Genomic DNA, 7,356 nt, shown 5'->3' on the forward strand with positions numbered 1-7,356 from the left:
ATCATCTGAATCAGGTTTTGTTTTATGTCTTTGGAGTCTGACAGTTAAGGCCTTCTCTGGTGTAGAAAATTCTGTGATTCTCTTTTTGGACAGAAGAGTCCATAATCAACCTAGGGATGTGCTATGTTCAAGGAGAGACAAGTGTCGACCTGAGACAGACAGAAGAATTTATTTGATGGAATAGAGAATGCAGCTTCTACCAGAAGTTCCTGATAATTTTTGTTTTTCAGCCTCTGTTCTCGACAATTAATTAATCCACTAATGAATATATACTGAGCCCCATTATTAAATATCTATTACATTTATACTTGTGTTAAAGGCTCCAAAGGGAACAGAAATTAGATTGATGAGATATGCATAGTGATGATTGCAGAATAGTCTCAGAGAGGATGCAATAATGGCCACCTCTGTTTATTGTTTTCCTTCCATGTGCTAGGCACTATTCTAGGGGCTTCACACAAATCTGAAATTGTCCTTGGGGTGGTATTACTAGCCATCTTCTAAAAACAAGGAAGGCGGGACTTCCCTGGTGGCGCAGTGCTTAAGAATACGCCTGCCAATGCAGGGGACATGGGTTTGAGCCCTGGTCCGGGAAGATCCCACATGCCGCGGAGCAGCTAAGCCCATGCGTCACAACTACTGAGCCTACAATCTAGAGCCCATGAGCCACAACTACTGAGCCCCTGTGCCACAACTACTGAGCCCGCAAGCCTAGAGCCCATGCTCCACAACAAGAGAAGCCACCACAATGAGAAGCCCACACACCGCAACGAAGAGTAGCCCCCGCTCGCACAACTAGAGAAAAGCCCACGTGCAGCAATGAAGAGCCAACGCAGCCAAAAATAAATAAAAATTTTAAAAAAAACATAAAAATTAAAAAATTAAATTAAATTAAAACAAGGAAGGCAAGGCTCAGAATAAATTTACCCAAATCTTCACATACATAATACATGAAAAAGAAAGCATCATTTTTATATTATCATGATGATATAACCAACAGATAATTGGTGAGGGCTTCTTATGCAAGTGGGATTATCAGAGGATGAGATGTGTATCTGATGAGTTGGAATGAAAATAGGATGAATTTGAATTGAATAGTTCAAGTTTTTTCAGGCTAAGATGGAATAGTTTTAATCTTGGGACCTTAAAATTAGAGAACATTTATCTAGCCATGGTCTTGGTATTGAAAATAGTTACTTAATATCTATAAGCCAATTTGTTTTTCCACTGAACTGGATAGAAATGGCTAATTTTAACCTCTGTGATTATGCTGTTTTCTTTATGTTTTATGACATTTCCAATTTTTGAAGCTAATGATGAAAAGCAACTAAGATGTCAATGATAGAAAACAACCATGGACAGAGCACATTGTATGTTATTTGCCAAAAGTATGAGAGTGGGTGAGGCAGTTATCTTCACTTTCCTCACCTGTAGAAAAAGGAACAGCTAATATACATGATGTGAAAATGAATGAGATAATATATGTAAAGTATTCAGTATCTTTGAGGCACATGTAAAGATAGAATTAGTAGATATTACCTTTGGATGGGGAAATTAATTTTTGTCTAATTGCCATCAAATTCAGCTTTTGAAATAAAAGTTCTTGGGTAGTATCTCAATTCATTTTCCTGGTGAGATCTACCTCTCAAATAAATCCACCAGTTTTCAAAAGATCAGTCATATTATGTAGTCAGCTTTTCATCTTGCTCAAATTTCAACACATTTGAAGATCTCTAATATCAGTTTCCCAGCACCACTTATTGAAGAGATTGTCTTTCCTCCATCTAGAGAAAATGCTAATCCAAAAAGATACATGCAGCTCAATATCAAAAAAATAAACAAGCCAATCCAAAAATGGGCAGAAGACTTAAATAGACATTTCTCCAAAGAAGATATACAGATTGCCAGCAAACACATGAAAGGATGCTCAACATCACTAATAATTAGAGAAATGCAAATCAAAACTACAATGAGGTATCACCTCACACCGGTCAGAATGGCCATCATCAAAAAATCTACAAACAATAAATGCTGGAGAGGGTGTGAAGAAGAGGGAACCCTCTTGCACTGGTTGGTGGGAATGTAAATTGATACAGCCACTATGGAGAACAGTATGGAGGTTCCTTAAAAAACTAAAAATAAAACTACCATACGACCCAGCAATCCCACTACTGGGCATATACCCTGAGAAAAACATAATTCAAAAAGAGTCATGTACCACAATGTTCATTGCAGCTCTATTTACAATAGCCAGGACATGGAAGCAAGCTAAGTGTCCATCGACAGATGAATGGATAAAGAAGATGTGATACATATATACAATGGAATATTACTCAGCCATAAAAAGAAATGAAATTGAGTTATTTGTAGTGAGGTGGATAGACCTAGAGTCTGTCATATAGAGTGAAGTAAGTCAGAAAGAGAAAAACAAATAGTGCATGCTAGCACATATATATGGAATCTATAAAAAAAAAGTGGTTCTGAAGAACCTAGGGGCAGGACAGGAATAAAGACGCAGACATAGAGAATGGACTTGAGGGCACGAGGAGGGGGAAGGGTAAGCTGGGACGAAGTGAGAGAGTGGCATGGACATATATACACTACCAAAGGTAAAATAGATAGCTAGTGGGAAGCAGCCACATAGCACAGGGAGATCAGCTTGGTCCTTTGTGACCACTTAGAGGGGTGGGATAGGGAGGGGAGGGTGGGAGGGAGATGCAAGAGGGAGGAGATATGGGGATATATATATATGTATAGCTGATTGGTTCACTTTGTTATAAAGCAGAAACTAACACACCATTGTAAAGCAGTTGTACTCCAATAAAGATGTTAAAAAAAAAAAGATACATGCACCTCAATGTTCATAGCAACACTATTTATAATAGCCAAGACATGGATGCAACCTAAGTGTCCATCCACGGATGAATGGATAAAGAAGATGTGGTATATATACACAATGGAATATTACTCAGCTATAAAAAAAGAATGAAATAATGCCATTTGCAATATGGATGGACCTAGAGATTATCATATTAAGTGCAGTAAGTCAGACAGAGAAAGACAATTTTCATATGATATCACTTATATGAGGAATCTAAAAAAATAATGCAAGTGAATATATTTACAAAACAGAAGTAGACTCACAAGCATAGAAAACAAACTTATGTTACTAAAGGAGATAGTGGGGGGAGGAAAGATAAATTAGGAGTTTGGGATTAACATATACACACTACTATATATAAAATAGATAAATGACAAGGACCTACTGTATAGCACAGGGAAGAATACTCAATATTTTGTAATAACCTATCATGGAAAAAAATCTGAAAAAGTATATATATATATACACACACATGTATAACTGAGTCACTTTGCTGTATACTTGAAACTAACACAACACTGTAAATTAACTATACTTCAATAAAAATAAAGATCGCAGAAAGTCAAAAAAAGAAAAAAAACTCTAGGAATGTCCAGGGTTATAAACTAGTGCTGGTATTGAAAATTTTGCTTTTGGTGGTGTTTATCATCAATGAATTTAATATTATTCACCATTAGGAGTTCTTGGCAAATGATATATCATACACACAGTTAAAACATGAAAAAGAACGAGGCCTTTAAAGAGTTCTAAGGACCCAAACAAAACTTAGACCTAGCTTTAAATTCTGACTCCCTCAGGGATCTTTTCAGATTGGAAATAATTATCTTCCCTTCAGGAAAAAATGGAATGAAATCTCTGCATTCTGGTATCTCTTTCTACTTCTACCTGGAGGATGAAACTGATGGAAACTGTAACCAAAATGTTGGATCTCAGTTAACAGTTCTAGGACAGGAAGCTTGATCTGACCCAGACAGAGACAGTTCTCAGTGAAATCTCTTTCTCATTTTGTTGGTACAAGGTCCCATTTGAACAAAGTTAAATTCAGAGAGTAACTGGCTTTTCAGGTACGCTTTTCGGGGTGGGGGGGACAAAGTCTAGCTTGATGTCATGATGGTGAAAATTTATAAGACTATATTTTTGTAAAACCTTTTACAAACAACTTTTCAATGACAGCTTTAATATACAAATCTTAAATCATGCAGAGTTCTTTAACTATTGTATTGGAATATTTTGTTGCTTTGAAAAAACTTTAACACTCATTGGAATATTCTGTACCAATTCCAGTGAAAGCAAGGAGTTCTTCTTTTTCAGTCGTCATCTCTATCCTACCAAGGAAACAGAATCTTCTTAATAAATAAGGCCAGTAATAGCAATACCATGACACTCTCAACTGCAAACTTTCATATACCAGATGAATGGGGAGCTATTCTGGCTGTTCGCTTTCTTCCACAAAGAATCTAAAATTTTAAGAATTGAGAAAAGAAAATTCATAGAGAAGGAAGGGAAATATTACAATTTATAGGATTGAAAAATGTGTACTAATTCTATTCCCATAGACTATTTTGGATTTTTTGAGATCCTAAGGATTTAGCCACCAACTCGCACCTTCCCAGAATCTTATCACAGATAGATAGGAGGCTTATGCTTTGAAGCCAAGCAGAACCAAGTCACAAATTGTGGTCAGAAGGATGCCTGGAAGAATTGCTGACTCTTAGTTTAGGTCCACAGTCAAGCTCTTAAAAAAAAAAACCTAGCTGCTCACTGTTTACTGGAAACCAGCAGGTTGGGTCCCCTGGTCTGAATACACCTGCTGTAGGTCACCTATTCTCTTTGCACCTAATTTCTATTTTTATAAAATGAGACTAGTCTCAAAGATGCTTTGTAGTTCTACAGCATCAAAGTGGAAAAATGTGCATGACAACAGTGAACTATTCAACACATGCTTGTTAAACATCTACTACAGAAAAAGCTGGACAATCTAAAAATGAACAAAACATAGTTTCTTTTTATTTATTTATTTATTTTTTGGCTGCATTGGGTCTTCGTTGCTGTGTTCAGGCTTTCTCTAGTTGCGGCGAGAGGGAGCTACTATTCATTGTGGTGCACGGGCTTCTCATTGCGGTGCCTTCTCTTGTTGTGGAGCATGGGCTCTAGGTGTGCAGGCTTCAGTAGTTGTGGCACACGGGCTTAGTTGCTCTGTGGCATGTGGGATCTTCCTGGACCAGGGCTCGAACCCGTGTCCCCTGCACCACCAGGGAAGTCCTAGTTTCTGACTTCTAAAACTTATAGATAGTAGTCTCTGTTGAAAATTATCATTTGAAAACTTAATTATTTTTCTCAACTACTATTCTTAGGATAAATTATTGGTTTCACCTCATGGTACAGAGCTGGAATAAATTACTGCCTCAGCTTGCTTTCCATATATTTTACATTAACAAGTGTCATTTAAGAGAATTTTTAATGCAAAATACCAGGTAACATAACCAGGTGAAACATTAAAATTTAGTTATTGGAAATTTAACATTTATTGCATCCCTCCACCGGTGGGGGACTACTAAATAACCAAAGGGAATTTCCATCTAGGAGACCACATGCTGGAGTAGGCAAATAAGGAAGATAAGATTACAAACCAATAAATAAAAATACCTGCATGATATGACTTTACAAGGGCAATCTGCTCTATGATGGAAGGTGAAGACCTCGATTATACAAATCAAACATACAACTAAGAGGAGAACATGGAATCTGAGAAGAGGATCCACAGTATGTTCTGGATATTTTTGCAAGAACGTGTGTTCTCTCCTTTCCCTTCCTACATGGACTGTTCTAGAAATGCCAGAGTTTATGCTCTTGGGTGGAGCTACAGTCTTTGTCCAGGAGTCTGTTCCCTATGCTACCATAAATGTGTGCTGCCCTGCTGCCCAAGTGGGGTTTGGAAAGCAATTGGAGAAAGGGAACAGATGTGAAATGTTTAAGTTGTAAATTACTGCAAAGTATGATTCTATTTCTTAAAAAACAAAACTGGTAATACAAAATTATATTTGTTCTTTGAGAAAAACATCTAGGTATTGTACTGGTTGTCAGTGACTTAACAAGATGGGAATACAGTGAGATTCCTTCCAATGCCAAGATATTTATGGTTTTCACGTGAATGATATTCATTCAACACTTTGTGAACACAATTGTTTATAAACTGACACTTGTAAAAGTGATTTGTTCTATGTCATGCCTTTTGTTTTCTGTCTGTATCTGTCCAATTCTTCTGAAATACTGAGAAATCAGAATTTGTCCACCTCAAAAGGAGAATATTTATCTTACATCCTCTAAGGCCTCCAAATCAGAATAAGCTCCAACCAAGTATATAAAATTTTTCTGGATGGTTAAGTATTTGAAAATATTAGCAGAAATTATGAATTGTATTGATTTCACCAGATGTTGCTCCAATATATACAGTATTTTAAAAATAATTTTAAGGTCAATAGGAGCCTCTATACTGTGCTTCAGTACACAGCTTTCTCTATTCAGGTGAAACTTGCAAATCAGCTTGCATGTTGCTTTCTTGGCATTCCTTGCAGCCCTCAGCCTTAGAGCCCTGTAGAGAGCAGGCAACCAGTGAACCATGTTGAAATAAACGCTTCATCTTCCCAATGCTGGTGAAAAGAAAATATACTTCAGTTTTTATCTCATTAAACAATGTAATTTGGAAATTGATAAGATCAAAATAAAGAAGTTAAAAATAAGGACAAATAATCAGAAGAGTGAAAGGAACAGTTAAATGCAATCTGGAAACCATCCAGTTTTTTTTGCCCAGTGCTTTTTATAGACTGTTGTTTGTTCCAATGAAAGTCATCACTGAATTGTCTGGTAGAAATAATCTAAGTCTATCTTTTTAAATAAACTTTTGATTTAAAAATAGGTTAGGAGAAATGTCTATTTAGGTCTTCTGCCCATTTTTGGATTTGTTTGTTTGTTTGTTTTTGGTATTGAGCTGCATGAGCTGCTTGTATATTTTGGAGATTAATCCTTTGTCAGTTGCTTCATTTGCAAATATTTTCTCCCACTCTGAGGGTTGTCCTTTCATCTTGTTTATGGTTTTCTTTGCTGTGTAAATGCTTTTAAGTTTCAGTAAGTCCCTTTTAAGTTCAGTAAGTTTATTTTTATTTCCATTTCTCTAGGAGGGGGGTCAAAAAGGATCTTGCTGTGATTTATGTCATAGTGTGTTCTGCCTATGTTTTCCTCTAAGAGTTTGATAGTGTCTGGCCTTACATTTAGGTCTTTAATCCATTTTGAGTTTATTTTTGTGTATGGTGTTAGGAAGTGTTCTAATTTCATTCTTTTACATGTAGCTGTCCAATTATCCCAGCACCACTTATTGAAGAGGCTGTCTTTTCTCCATTGTATATTCTTGCTTCCTTTATCAAAGATAAGGTGACTATATGTGTGTGGGTTTATCTCTGTGCTCTCTATCCTGTTCC

This window comes from Eubalaena glacialis, chromosome 4 (genome assembly GCF_028564815.1).
Source record: "Eubalaena glacialis isolate mEubGla1 chromosome 4, mEubGla1.1.hap2.+ XY, whole genome shotgun sequence".
Classification (NCBI taxonomy): Eukaryota; Metazoa; Chordata; class Mammalia; order Artiodactyla; family Balaenidae; genus Eubalaena; species Eubalaena glacialis.